Consider the following 15,672-nt stretch of genomic DNA (forward strand, 5'->3'; position numbering starts at 1 on the left):
TGCAAGTTTCATGGACTTCCATCTGAAGATCCTTTTCAGTTCTTAACTGAATTCTTGCAGATATGCGATACTGTTAAGACTAATGGAGTAGATCCTGAAGTCTACAGACTCATGCTTTTCCCTTTTGCTGTAAGAGACAAAGCTAGAGTATGGTTGGACTCTCAACCTAAGGATAGCCTGAACTCTTGGGATAAGCTAGTCAAGGCTTTCTTAGCCAAGTTCTTTCCTCCTCAAAAGCTGAGTAAGCTTAGAGTGGATGTTCAGACCTTCAGACAGAAAGAAGGTGAATCCCTCTATGAAGCTTGGGAGAGATACAAAGAACTAACCAAAAAGTGTCCTTCTGACATGCTTTCATAATGGACCATCTTGGACATATTCTATGATGGTCTGTCTGAATTAGCTAAAATGTCATTGGATACTTCTGCAGGTGGATCCATTCACTTAAAGAAAACGCCTGCAGAAGCTCAAGAACTCATTGACATGGTTGCTAATAACCAGTTCATGTACACTTCTGAGAGGAATCCTGTGAGTAATGGGACGCCTATGAAGAAGGGAGTTCTTGAAATTGATACTCTGAATGCCATATTGCTCAGAATAAAATATTGACTCAGCAAGTCAATATGATTTCTCAGAGTCTGAATGGAATGCAAGCTGCATCCAATAGTACTCAAGAGGCATCTTCTGAAGAAGAAGCTTATGATCCTAAAAACCCTGCAATAGCAGAGGTGAATTATATGGGTGAACCTTATGGAAACACCTATAACCCCTCTTGGAGAAATCATCCAAATCTCTCATAGAAGGATCAACAAAAGCCTCAACAAGGCTTTAATAATGGTGGAAGAAATAGGTTTAGCAACAGCAAGCCTTTTCCATCATCCACTTAGCAACAGACAGAGAACTCTGAACAAAATACCTCTAATTTAGCAAATTTAGTCTCTGATCTATCTAAGGCCACTGTAAGTTTCATGAATGAAACAAGGTCCTCCATTAGAAATTTGGAGGCACAAGTGGGCCAGCTGAGTAAAAGGATCACTGAAATCCCTCCTAGTACTCTCCCAAGCAATACAGGAGAAAATCCAAAAGGAGAGTGCAAGGCCATTGACATAGTCAACACGGCCGAACCTGGAGAGGAAGGGGAGGACGTAAATCCTAGTGAGGAAGACCTCCTGGGATGTCCAGTGATCAATAAGGAGTTTCCCTTTGAGGAACCAAAGGAATCTGAGACTCATCTAGAGACCATAGAGATTCCATTAAACCTCCTTATGCCCATCATGAGCTCTGATGAGTATTCATCTTCTGAAGAGAATGAGGATGTTACTGAAGAGCAAGTTACCAAGTACCTTGGTGCAATCATGAAGCTGAATGCCAAATTATTTGGTATTGAGACTTGGGAAGATGAACCTCCCTTGTTCACCAATGAACTAAGTGATCTGGATCAACTGACATTGCCTCAGAAGAAACAGGATCCTGGAAAGTTCGTAATACCTTGTACCATAGGCAACATAATCTTTGAAAAGGCTCTGTGTGACCTTGGTTCAGGGATAAACCTCATGCCCCTCTCTGTAATAGAGAAACTGGGAATCTTTGGGGTGCAAGCTACTAAAATCTCATTAGAGATGGCAGACAATTCAAGAAAACAGGCTTATGGACAAGTAGAGGACGTGTTAGTAAAGGTTAAAGGCCTTTACATCCCTGCTGATTTCATAATCCTTGATACTAGGAAGGATGAGGATGAATCCATCATCCTTGGAAGACCTTTCCTAGCCACAGCAAGAGCTGTGATTGATGTTGACAGAGGTGAATTAGTCCTTCAATTGAATGAGGACTCCCTTGTGTTTACAACTCAAGGTTACCCTTCTGTAAACATGGAAAAGAGGCACAGTAAGCTTCTCTCAAAACAGAGTCAACCAGAGCCCCCACAGTCAAACTCTAAGTTTGGTGTTGGGAGGCCGCAACCAAACTCTAAGTTTGGTGTTGAGCTCCCATATCCAAACTCTAAGTTTGGTGTTGGGAAGTCTCAACAATGCTCTGAACATCTGTGAGGCTCCATGAGAGCCCACTGTCAAACTATTGACATTAAAGAAGCGCTTGTTGGGAGGCAACCCAATTTTTATTTATCTAATTTTATTTTTCTTGTTCCTTTCATGTTTTATTAGGTTCATGATCATGTGGAATCACAAAATAAATATAAAAATTGAAAACGGAATCAAAAACAGCAGAAGAAAAATCACACCCCGGAGGAAGACCTTACTGGCGTTTAAACGCCAGTAAGAAGCATCTGGCTGGCGTTCAACGCCAGAACAGAGCATGGTTCTGGCACTGAACGCCCAAAATGGGCAGCATCTGGGCGTTTGAACGCCAGAATTGCACCCTGGAGAAGAGCTGGAGCTGAACGCCCAGAACAAGCATGGTTCTGGCGTTCAACGCTAAAAATGGGCAACAAATGGGCGTTCAACGCCCAGAACAAGCACCAATCTGGCGCTGAACGCCCAGAGTTGTGTGCAAGGGCATTTTGCATGCCTAATTTGGTGCAAGATTGTAAATCCTTGAACACCTCAGGATCTGTGGACCCCACAGGATCCCCACCTACCTCCACTCACTTCTTCTCACCCCTCTTTCACACAATCCCATACACACTCTTCCCCAAAACTCTTCACCAATCACCTCAATCTCTCTTCCCTATAACCACTTCACCACTCACATCCATCCACTCTTCCCCATAAACCTACCTCATACACCCCACCTACCTTCAAAATTCAAAATCAATTTCCCACCCAAAACCCACCCTTATGGCCAAACCTTACCCCCCCTCCCTTCCTTATATAAAGCCCTCTATTCTTCTTCATTTTCACACAACACAACCCCCTCTCCTCCATATTTTCTTCTTCTTCTTCATCTATTCTTTCTTCTCTTGCTCGAGGGCGAGCAATATTCTAAGTTTGGTATGGTAAAAGCATAAACTTTTTGTTTTTCCATTACCATTGATGGCACCCAAGACCGGAGAATCCTCTAGAAAAGGGAAAGGGAAGACAAAAGCTTCCACCTCCGAGTCATGGGAGATGGAAAGATTCATCTCCAAAGCTCATAAAGACCACTTCTATGATGTTGTGGCCAAGAAGAAGGTGACCCCCGAGGTCCCTTTCAAGCTTAAGAAGAATGAGTATCCGGAGATCCGACATGAAATCCAAAGAAGAGGTTGGGAAGTTCTAACAAACCCTATCCAACAAGTCGGCATCCTAATGGTTCAAGAGTTCTATGCCAATGCATGGATCACTAGGAACCATGATCAAAGTAAGAACCCAAACCCAAAGAATTATATTACAATGGTTCGGGGGAAATACTTAGATTTTAGTCCGGAAAATATGAGGTTGGCGTTTAACTTGCCTATGATGCAAGGAGATACACGCCCCTACACTAGAAGGGTCAACTTTAATCAAAGGTTGGACCAAGTCCTCATGGACATATGTGTAGAAGGAGCTCAATGGAAGATTGACTCCAAAGGCAAGCCGGTTCAATTAAGAAGACTGGACCTCAAGCCTGTGGCTAGAGGATGGTTGGAATTCATCCAACGCTCCATCATCCCCACTAGCAACTGATCTGAAGTTACTGTGGATCGGGCCATCATGATTGGAGAAGAAGTAGAAGTTCATGAAGTCATCTCCCTTGAACTCTACAAAATAGCCGAAAAGCCCTCTCCTGGGGCAAGGCTAGCTTTTTCTCATCTTATTTGCCATCTATGTTACTCAGCTGGAGCTTTCATAGAAGGAGACATTCCCATTGAGGAAGAGAAGCCCATCACTAAGAAAAGGATGGAGCAAGCAAGAGAGCCCATTCATGGATCTCAAGAGACGCATGAAGCTCATCACCATGAGATTCCGGAGATGCCTCAAATGCATTTTCCTCCACAAAACTATTGGGAGCAAATCAACACCTCCCTAGGAGAATTAAGTTCCAACATGGGACAATTAAGGGTGGAACATCAAGAGCACTCCATCATCCTTCATGAAATAAGAGAAGATCAAAAAGCAATGAGGGAGGAGTAACAAAGACAAGGAAGAGACATAGAAGAGCTCAAGGACATCATTGGTTCCTCAAGAAGGAAACGCCACCATCACTAAGGTGGACTCATTCCTTGTTCTTACATTCTCTATTTTTTGTTTTCTCTATGTTAAGTGCTTATCCATGTTTGTGTCTTCATTACATGATCATTAGTAGTTAGTAACTATGTCTTAAAGTTATGAATGTCCTATGAACCCATCACCTCTCTTAAATGAAAACTGTTTTAATTCAAAAGAACAAGAAGTACATGAGTTTCGAATTTATCCTTGAACTTAGTTTAATTATATTGATGTGGTGACAATGCTTCTTGTTTTCTGAATGAATGCTTGAACAGTGCATATGTCTTTTGAAGTTGTTGTTTAAGAATGTTAAATATGTTGGCTCTTGAAAGAATGATGATAAGGAGAAATGTTATTTGATAATCTGAAAAATCATAAAAATGATTCTTGAAGCAAGAAAAAGCATCAAAGAACAAAGCTTGCAGAAAAAAAAATATAGCAAAAAAATAGAAAGAAAAAAAATAAAATAAAAATAAAAAGAAAAAGCAAGCAGAAAAAACCAAAAGCTCTTAAAACCAAGAGGCAAGAGCAAAAGCCAGTAACCCTTAAAACCAAAAGGCAAGGGCAATAAAAAGGATCTCAAGGCTTTGAGCATCAGTGGATAGGAGGGCCTAAATGAATAAAATCCTGGCCTAAGTGGCTAAACCAAGCTGTCCCTAACCATGTGCTTGTGGCGTGAAGGTGTCAAGTGAAAACTTGAGACAGAGCGGTTAAAGTCAAGGTCCAAAGCAAAAGAAGAGTGTGCTTAAGAATGCTGGACACCTCTAATTGGGGACTTTAGCAAAGCTGAGTCACAATCTGAAAAGGTTCACCCAGTTATGTGTTTGTGGCATTTATGTATCCGGTGGTAATACTGGAAAACAAAGTGCTTAGGGCCACGACCAAGACTCATAAAATAGCTGTGTTCAAGAATCATCATACTGAACTAGGAGAATCAATAACACTATCTGAACTCTGAGTTCCTATAGATGCCAATCATTCTGAACCTCAATGGATAAAGTGAGATGCCAAAACTATTCAAGAGGCAAAAAGCTACAAGTCCCGCTCATCTGATTGGAGCTATGTTTCATTGATAGTTTGGAATTTATAGTATATTCTCTTCTTTTTACCCTATTTGATTTTCGGTTGCTTGGGGACAAGCAACAATTTATGTTTGGTTTTGTGATGAGCGGATAATTTATACGCTTTTTGACATTGTTTTTAGTATATTTTTAGTAGAATCTAGTTACTTTTAGGGATGTTTTCATTAGTTTTTATGTTAAATTCACATTTCTGGACTTTACTATGAGTTTGTGTGTTTTTCTGTGATTTCAGGTATTTTCTGGCTGAAATTTAGGGACTTGAGCAAAAATCAGATTCAGAGGTTGAAGAAGGACTGCTGATGCTGTTGGATTCTGACCTCCCTGCACTCAAAGTGGATTTTCTAGAGCAACAGAACTCAAAATGGCGCACTTCCAATTGCGTTGGAAAGTAGACATCTAGGGCTTTCCACCAATATATAATAGTCCATACTTTGGCCGAGTTTAGATGACGTAAAAGGGCGTTGAACGCCAGTTCTATGCTGCTGTCTGGAGTTAAACGCCAGAAACACGTCACAAGCCAGAGTTGAACGCCAGAAATATGTTACAAACTGGCGTTCAACTCCAAGATTGACCTCTACACGTATAACATTCAAGCTCAGCCCAAGCACACACCAAGTGGGCCCCGGAAGTGGATTTATGCATCAATTACTTACTTCTGTAAACTCTAGTAACTAGTTTATTATAAATAGGACTTTTTACTATTGTATTGATCATCATCTTTGATCAGTTTTATGCTATCTTAGATTTTCATGGGGGCTGGCCATTCGGCCATGCCTGAACCATTATCACTTATGTATTTTCATACGGTAGAGTTTCTGCACTCCATAGATTAAGGTGTGGAGCTCTGCTGTTCCTCAAAGATTAATGCAAAGTACTACTATTTTTCTATTCAATTCAACTTATTCCGCTTCTAAGATATTCATTCGCACTTCAACCTGAATGTGATGAACGTGACAATCATCATCATTCCCTATGAATGCGTGCCTGACAACCACTTCCATTCTACCTTAGATTGAATGAGTATCTTTTGGATCTCTTAATCAGAATCTTCGTGGTATAAGCTAGATTGATGGCGGCATTCATGAGAGTCCGGAAAGTCTAAACCTTGTCTGTGGTATTCCGAGTAGGACTCTGGGATTGAATGACTGTGACGAACTTCAAACTCGCGAGTGCTGGGCGTAGTGACAGACGCAAAAGGAGGGTGAATCCTATTCCAGTATGATCGAGAACCTCAGATGATTAGCCGTGCTGTGACAGAGCATTTGGACCATTTTCACAAGAGGATGGGATGCAGCCATTGACAAGGGTGATGCCTCCAGACGATTAGCCATGCAGTGACAGTGCATCGGACCATTTTCCAGAGAGGATAAAAAGTAGCCATTGACAACGGTGATGTCCTTACATAAAGCCAGCCATGGAAAGGAGTAAGATTGATTGGATGAAGACAGCAGGAAAGCAGAGGTTCAGAGGAACGAATGCATCTCTATACGCTTATCTGAAATTCTAACCAATGATATACATAAGTATTTCTATCCTTATTTTCTATTTATTATTAATATTTGAAAAATCCATAACTATTTTATATCCGCCTGACTGAGATTTTCAAGGTGACCGTAGCTTGCTTCATACCAACAATCTCCGTGGGATCGACCCTTACTCACGTAAGGTTTATTACTTGGACGACCCAGTGCACTTGCTGGTTAGTTGTATCGAAGTTGTGAATGAAAAACGATTTATTAAGACGTGCGTATAGAGTTTCTGGCGCCGTCGCCTAAGATCACAATTTCGTGCACCAGTTATGCACTAAAATGGTGAAAAACAACACAAATAAAAATGAACATGTTCCAATGGTTGTGCATGCAAATAGATAAATACATAAACAAATATTGAGGCCAAAAGTTGAAAAAACACATAACTCAAAAGTGAGTCAGATATCCGAGTTATTGTGATAGCTGAACATAGCTTAGAAAGATAACTAATTTAGTCTGAGTTACAGACTCTAGAACATCTATAAAACAACTTAATTAAGAATGACACAAAATTTAAAAGGATTAAAAGTTTTCTACTAAGACGGCAACAAAATTGAGTTAAAAAAATACATCACAAAGCTGCTTAAATTAGGATATCTAAATACTTGTAAAGGTATCTATGTTATGATAATTAGACTAAGAAGCTGACAATGATAGATTATGGTTTGAAAGTTGAACAAACTTCTTGTTTTTTCAAAATTTTGAATAAAAATTGAATTTTAGAATATTAAGTGATAGAACTTTCGATATATACGATGATCATAAACTAGATAAGAGAGAGGATGTAATTAGAATAATTAGCATATAAAAATCATTGAAATAATTAGAACAAGAGGATGTGAATTTAGTTACAAATCTAGAAGTAAAAAGTTAGAACGCAAACTGAGAAACAGATTGTGGAGGATAAGGCATGTTAATGGAAGAGGAGAAGCTAGCAAAGCAGAAGCTTGAGGAAGGAAGAGAAGCTCGCAGATCTGGAGAAAATCTTGATGAAGGAGGAGAAGTTAGAAGGAGCAAAAATGGCGTTTCTACGAGAATGTTTATAGGATTTCAAATAATTTAGTTGAGACTTTGATCACTGACGCTAGGATTTTTGCCAGTAAAGAATGTCATAAAAACAGTCGTGTTGTAGATATAGTCTCTAAACCGACAAAAATCCCTTCATACAAACGTTTTGATTGTCACAAGTAACAAACCCCTTTTAAAATTGTTAACCGAGTATTTAAACCTTGGGTCGTCTTCTCAAGGAATTGCAGGGAGGTATGTGCTTATTATTGGTTATGGAGATTGTAAATTTGGGGGGTTTGAATGTATAAGATAAAAAGCAAGAATAGTAAATGGCAAGAAAGTAATATTGTATTAAATTAAATAAATAATAAAACTCTTGGCAAGGTATAAGAACTGGAAGTCCTATTCTTGTCAATTGTGATGAGAATTGGGTTTTAATCCCACTTTGTTAACCTCTAACTATGAAGGTAAATCAAGTGGATTAATTAGCTTAATCCTTAGGTCCTAGTCAATTCCTATGGAAAGACTAGAGTTATAGGAGCAACTCCCAATTTCAACCACTACTTTATTTGACAGCTCAAGCGTTACCAATAAATCAACCAAAGTCAAAAGGGAAAAATCCAAATTATTTATATAATAAAAAGGAGCAATCATAAGTCTGAAATACCTCAAGATATATTAATTAGAAAATCAATCTAAACATAGAGAGTCATAAACAAATTGAGAAAAGAAATAAAAAGAACATTGAACCTGGGAAGAAGTTGAAATAATAAAGTTGAAATAATAATATATCCTAATTCCTTTAAGAGGAATCCTAATCCTAAATCCTAAGAGAAAGGAGAGAACCTCTCCCTCTAAAAACTACATGAAAGGTGAATTGTTGGAAGTCTCCTCATGAATGGATGCAGTTCCCCACTTTATAGCCTCTAATCTGTGTTTTCTGGGCCGCAAACTAGGTCAGAAACAGTCCAGAATTCGCTGGTTTCGAATTTTGCCACGCTGGATTTCCATCTCTGCGACGTGGCCGTATGGATCACGCGGTCGCGTTGCCTAGCGTCAGGGGAATTATAGCATATTATATATCAAATCGAAGCCCCAGACGTTAACTTTCCAACGCAACTGGAACCGCGTCGTTTGGACCTCTGTAGCTAAAGTTATAGCCGTTTGAGTGCAGAGAGGTCAGGCTGGACAGCTTAGCAATTTCTCCAACTTCTTGCATTCCTTCCACTTTTGCATGCTTTCTTCCCATCCTCTGAGTCATTCCTGCCCTATAATATCTGAAATCACTCAACACAAATATCAAGGCATCTAATGGTAATAAGAGAGGATTAATATTAGCAATTATAAGTCTGAAGAAGCATGTTTTCAATCAAAGTACATAATTAGGAAGGCAAATGTAAAACCATGCAAATAGTATAAATAAGTGGGTAAAGAGTAGATAAAAACTACTCAATTGAACACAAGATAAACCATGAAATAGTGGTTTATCAATCTCTCCATACTTAAACACTAGCATGTCCTCATGCTAAGCTCAAGAGAAACTATAAAGAATGAAGAGGAATGGTATGAAATGCAACCTATCTATATGAATCTAACTACATGCAAAATGTCTCTACCTACTTGGTTTAAAAGTAAATAAATTCTCCAAGAATAAATATGAACTGGATTTCACTAATTCAAATCATGAAAATGAAGTACAAATAAACTTGCAAGAAGAAAATAGCTCATGAAGGTAGGGAACAAGGAATTGAGCTTCGAACCCTCACTGGTAGTGTATACACTCTAATCACTCAAGTGTTTAAGGTTCGATTCTCTAAATGCTCTACTAACTTTGCTTTCTAAGGCTTGCTCTTCATCTAACAATCAACATAAATTTAATGTACAGATACACATATCAAGAGGTCTTTTAAGGGTTGTAATGGGGTTAGGGTCAAGGTAGGATTGTATTTGGCCAAGTGGACTAAAATCTGGATCCTTAATTAACTTAGACTTTCCACCTAACTTAAACAATCCATGTAATCACAGTACAAAATCTAACTATCCATCAACCATGTTTTCCACATATTCATACATTCTAATTTCAAGTACAATTCATATGCATTGTTTTCAACATTTACTTTGGGGCATTTTGTCCCCTTTTTCTTATTTGCTCTTTTTCCTCTTTTCTTTTCTTTTCTTTTCTTTTTTTTTATACATAATTTTTCTTTTTCTTTTATTTTTCTCAATGCATATGATTAAATTATTGGATGCATGAATCATGTCCTAAACATTTTTTTTCACATTTTCAGAAAATTCTAACATACTCAATTCTCAAACCAATTGTTTCCAAATTCGCTTCCCCACACTTAATTTATAAGCACTCTCACTAGTCTAAGCTAACTAAGGATTCAAATTAAGGACATTATTGTTTTCCGCTTAGAGTTAATGATGTGCTAAAGTAAGGAACAAAGGGGTATAATAGGCTCAAATTGGTTTGCAAAGGATAATGAAAGGTAAGGCCATATGGGTATGTAAGCTCAGTGAAACAAAGGCCTCAATCATATAAGTGCATGCATACATCAAACCATGGAAATATAGAATTAAGCAAGACAGAGATCACAATTTTAGAGAGAAAGATACACACTAAAAATAAAATATTGGTTGATAAAATGCAACCAATTTTAAATAGGCTCAAAATCTCACAGGTTTTGTGTGTTCGAGCTCTAAACCATGTTCCAGTATAATATCTCTTCAAACAAGTGTAACATTAAATTTTATTCAAATTAGTGAAATTCTCTAAAAAGGTTTCTTGAAAAAGAAAATATTACTTTAACCAAGTGGTAAAATATGCAAAAAATTAAACAAATATACAATCAAACATGCAAATGCAACAATGAATAAGGAAATAAATCATTGGTGTTGAGTCAAGAAATAACTAACCCATGGAGATTGGTATCGACCTCCCCACACTTAAAGATTGCACCGTCCTCGATGCATGCTGAGATGTGCAGGTGGACGGGTTGCTCCAACTGACGCTTGTAGATGGAGGTGCCTTAGTTGGAGATCTCTTGGTTCCTTTCCTTGCTAGTGTCTTGTCAGTGGCCTTCTCTTTTTCTTTCTTGGTACCCATGCCTAAGGAAGAAGAAAAAAAAAGAGTGTAAAATATAGAAAACTAAGACTGGAAGGGAGGAAATTTCAAGTGATAAGGAATGCCAAAGGAAAGATGATAGCCCAACTACATGGTAGCTACAACATGTAGGAAAGACAACAATAAAGATCAAAAAGGGGCAATTCAAAATAATAAGATGCAAGAGGATTAAAACATGCAAATAACAGGCATGAGAAGCATAACTCAAGCATCAAGTAATAAATGTGCTAAATTAAAGAGCATGTGTAATGATGACAATTATGAATGATAATCCCAAATACATGTGGAGCACAAGTGTTGTGAAAAAGAGGCATGCAAGTGAAAGAGTAAAATAAAATAAGATTTAAAATGCCATAAAAGCTTTTTTCACAAACACTGGGTGTGCAAGTTAAAATAGGGATGAAAATAATGTAATCCAAATGTATAAGAGAGCCATGAATAAATGTCAATTGTCAAATCTCTCCTCAGAATAGCCATCTGCTCAAATAAATTAAGGCACTTATCTAAATAAAACTCCAACACCAATGAGAATAATGCAATGAATGAAATATGCAAATAAATGAAGTAAAATAAAATGAGTGGGAAAAAGGATGAGAAGAAGAAAAAGAAAGTGAGAAAGGAGAGAGAAGGAAGAAATTAGGATTAGAAAAGAGAAGATAAGAAAATTGGCACTAATTTGGATAGGTTGTGCGACGCCGGCGACGCGGTCGCGTGGGTGACGCGGTCGCGTGGTGCGCAATAAGGTTAGGCGACGCGGACGCGTGGGGCACGCGATCGCGTGACTTGATTTGTGCTAGTGGTGCGAGTGCACCCTCGCGGTCGCACAACTCTCTGTTCGAAACTCTTTTTGCCAAAATTCTGGGTGACGCAGTCGCGTGGTCGACGCGATCGCGCGGGTTGCGTTATTTCCAATATGATGTGGATGCGTGGGTGACGTGTTCGCGTGGCAGGGCTTGTGCTACTAGCACGGATCCAGCCCAACTCCAGCTCAACTTTCGGCCATGCACCCGGTTGACGTCGATTTCAGGTCACGCGGCCGCGTGGATGACGCGGTCGCGTGGGAGGCCATTATTCCCATATGACGCGGTCGCGTCAGCGACGCGGTCGCGTGGGATGATTTGTGCCATTGGTACGCCTCCAGCGCTACTCTTGCAAAACTCTCTGTTCATATTAATATTGTCTCCCATCTCCTTGCGACGCGGACGCGTCGCTGATGCGGTCACGTCGCGTGCTCGCTTTTTTTTTTTTAATCTGAAAAGATGCAGAATACAGTGTTAATATGAATGTGATGCAAAACTCCAGGTTCAATATAATAAAATAAAATGAAACTCAAAAACAAATAAAACTAAATAAAAATTAAAAATGAACGATTATACCATGGTGGGTTGTCTCCCACCTAGCACCTTTAGTTAGAGTCCTTAAGTTGGACATTTGGTGAGCTCCCTGTTATGGTGGCTTGTGCTTGAACTCATCCAGAAATCTCCACCAATGTTTGTATCTCCAGTCACCTCCGGGGTCCCAAACTAGGCATGTAAAGCCCTTAAAAAGCTTCTAACAGATTCTTAGGCTCCCGGAGTGACAAATGTCAGAGCAGATTCCAGGATCCCAAATCTTGCTTTTACACCCATCTTTATCGGGATCTGTATTTTTCCAATTGGGTGATAAGTAATTTGAATTCTCACTGCAGCTACCAAACATCTTCCTAGACCCATTCAATTGAGCTCTACACCAACCATTGCGTTTAAAGCTTCCAACCATAACGAACCTTATAGGACAATTCGTACCACTGACCATCTTCCTCTTACTCTTAATGTCACAAAGAGCTCTAAGTTGACCATCCATCTCCAGTAGCCCATATTCAAGTGGGATTAGAAAGCTAAGGGATATGAATTTTACCCACTTGAATGTTGTGAAGGATGATGGCAACTTAGGGGGAGGTATTTCTAATGAAATTGCAAGCTCCACTCCCTTGTGCTCTTCTCTGACAACTTCCACCACCTTGTAAGCTTCTTCAATTTCAACCTCTTCCAAGTCTTCAACCAGGGTATGCCTTGGAGGTTGTACACCCTCCTCAACATCAAATGCAACCGTCTTGGAAGGAGGCTCTATGTCTTGACTTTCCCATGGAGGTTCAGCATGTCGCAAGTTTTCAACCACTTGTTCCTCTTTAATAATTACTGCTTTGTCCAGTAGTTTTAATATAAAATCGTACTCATTCTTGATGATTTGCTTTCCATGACAACTCCTTTTAATTGTTCTTTCATCTTCAAGAGTATTTACTACCTTCACCCTTAGGGCCTCCTCTAGCTCCTTATGAAGTATGGATTCGCGAAGATGATCCCTTCTCTCTTGTTCCATGTCAATAGCATCATTGGGATCATGTTGCTCTTGGATTGATGGATGTGGGTGCTCTTCCATGGATGGTGGTGATGGGATGGAGAGATCATTCTGTGGTTGAAAAGGAAGTGCACTAGAGCTTGAGGGTTGATTGTTGAAGGTATTTGGTGGTCTGATTTGGGCGACGAGAGCTTGTATAGTAGAGTTTAGATTGGCAAGTGCTTTCTCCATGGAGGTTTGGGGTGGATCTATGTATGGTTCATTTGGTTCATAAGGTGGTTGGTATGGTGGTTGAGGGTTAGGGTCATATGGAGGTGAATGGCGGAAAGGGGCTTGTGAGTATGGTGGTCCAAAGTCATGTTGATGAGAGGATTCATAGGCATATGGTGGTGGTTGTTGATAGTCCACTGGAGGTGGTTGTTGCCATGAGGGTTGATCAAATCCTTGTGGCTCCTCCCATCTTTGATTGTTCCAACCTTGATGCCTGTTCTCATTGTAATTTTTTCTTCCTGCAACATAATTGTAACCAGACTCATAGCCAAAGGGGTGAGAGTTCATAGTAGCAAAATAAAAATTAAAAATAAAAATAAAAATAAATTTAAATTAAAAGGTTATTTAAATTTTAAATTTGAAAATTAAATTTTGAAATTTGAAATTTGAAAATTTTAAATTTAAATTTTGAAAATTTTTAAATTTCAATTTTTGAAATTTGATCTTTGAAATAAGATAAGATAAGATAAAAATTTTAAAAATAAAAATTTGAAATTTTTTTTTCGAAAAAATTAATTAAAAATATTTTTGAATTTAATGAGGAAAGAGAAAAATAATAAAATGACACCAAATTTCAAATTTTTAGATCAAAACGAAGAAAACAACTAAGAACAGCTTGAACGTCAAGATTTACGTGAAGAACAACTTGAAGATCAAGATGAACACTAAGAATAAATTTTTGAAGATTTTTTTTTAATAACTAAATAAAAACCAATAACCGCTTAATTTATGAAAAAGCAAAAATAAAAACAAATAAACAAGCAAAGATCAAAAAAATATTTACAATAACCAATAATAAGGCACACGTTTGCGATTCCCCAGCAACGGCGCCATTTTGACGTTAGGATTTTTGCCAGTAAAGATTGTCATAAAAACTGTCGCGTTGTAGATATAGTCTCTAAACCGACAAAAATCCCTTCGTACAAACGTTTTGGTTGTCACAAGTAACAAACCCCTTTTAAAATTGTTAACCGAGTATTTAAACCTCAGGTCGTCTTCTCAAGGAATTGCAGGGAGGTATGTTCTTATTATTGGTTATGGAGATTATAAATTTGGGGGTTTGAATGTATAAGATAAAAAGCAAGAATAGTAAATGGCAAGAAAGTAATATTGTATTAAATTGAATAAATAATAAAACTCTTGGCAAGGTATAAGAACTGGAAGTCCTATTCTTGTCAATTGTGATGAGAATTGGGTTTTAATCCCACTTTGTTAACCTCTAACTATGAAGGTAAATCAAGTGGATTAATTAGCTTAATCCTTAGGTCCTAGTCAATTCCTATGGAAAGACTAGAGTTATAGGAGCAACTCCCAATTTCAACCATTGCTTTATTTGACAGCTCAAGCGTTACCAATAAATCAACCAAAGCCAAAAGGAAAAAATCCAAATTATTTATATAATAAAAAGGAGCAATCATAAGTCTGAAATACCTCAAGATATATTAATTAGAAAATCAATCTAAACATAAAGAGTCATAAACAAATTGAGAAAAGAAATAAAAAGAACATTGAACCTGGGAAGAAGTTGAAATAATAAAGTTGAAATAATAAAATATCCTAATTCCTTTAAGAGGAATCCTAATCCTAAATCCTAAGAGAGAGGAGAGAACCTCTCCCTCTAAAAACTACATGAAAGGTGAATTGTTGGAAGCCTCCTCATGAATGGATGCAGTCCCCCACTTTATAGCCTCTAATCTGTGTTTTCTGAGCCGCAAACTGGGTCAGAAACAGTCCAGAATTCGCTGGTTTCGAATTTTGCCACGCTGGATTTCCGTCACTGCGACGCGGCCGCATGGATCACGCGGTCGCGTCGCCTAGCATCAGGGGAACTATAGCATATTATATATCAAATCGAAGCTCCGGACGTTAGCTTTTTAATGCAACTGGAACCGCGTCATTTGGACCTTTGTAGCTAAAGTTATAGCCGTTTGAGTGCAGAGAGGTCAGGCTGGACAGCTTAGCAATTTCTCCAACTTCTTGCATTCCTTCCACTTTTGCATGCTTTCTTCCCATCCTCTGAGTCATTCCTGCCCTATAATATCTGAAATCACTCAACACACATATCAAGGCATCTAATGGTAATAAGAGAGGATTAATATTAGCAATTATAAGTCCGAAGAAGCATGTTTTCAATCAAAGTACATAATTAGGAAGGCAAATGTAAAACCATGCAAATAGTATGAATAAGTGGGTAAAGAGTA

The 15,672-nt window shown here is 38.4% G+C and overlaps 1 non-coding gene across 1 annotated transcript; it reads right to left on the reverse strand.

Moving 5' to 3' along the window:
• Nucleotides 1–243: 243 nt before the first annotated feature.
• On the reverse strand, nt 244–351 carry LOC148555603 (small nucleolar RNA R71). The gene has a single exon (XR_015886779.1). It is a non-coding gene; the product is annotated as a small nucleolar RNA R71 (small nucleolar RNA).
• Between the last annotated feature and the right edge of the window lie 15,321 nt (nt 352–15,672).

This window comes from Arachis ipaensis, chromosome B6 (assembly GCF_059453495.1).
Source record: "Arachis ipaensis isolate K30076 ecotype BB chromosome B6, ASM5945349v1, whole genome shotgun sequence".
Classification (NCBI taxonomy): Eukaryota; Viridiplantae; Streptophyta; class Magnoliopsida; order Fabales; family Fabaceae; genus Arachis; species Arachis ipaensis.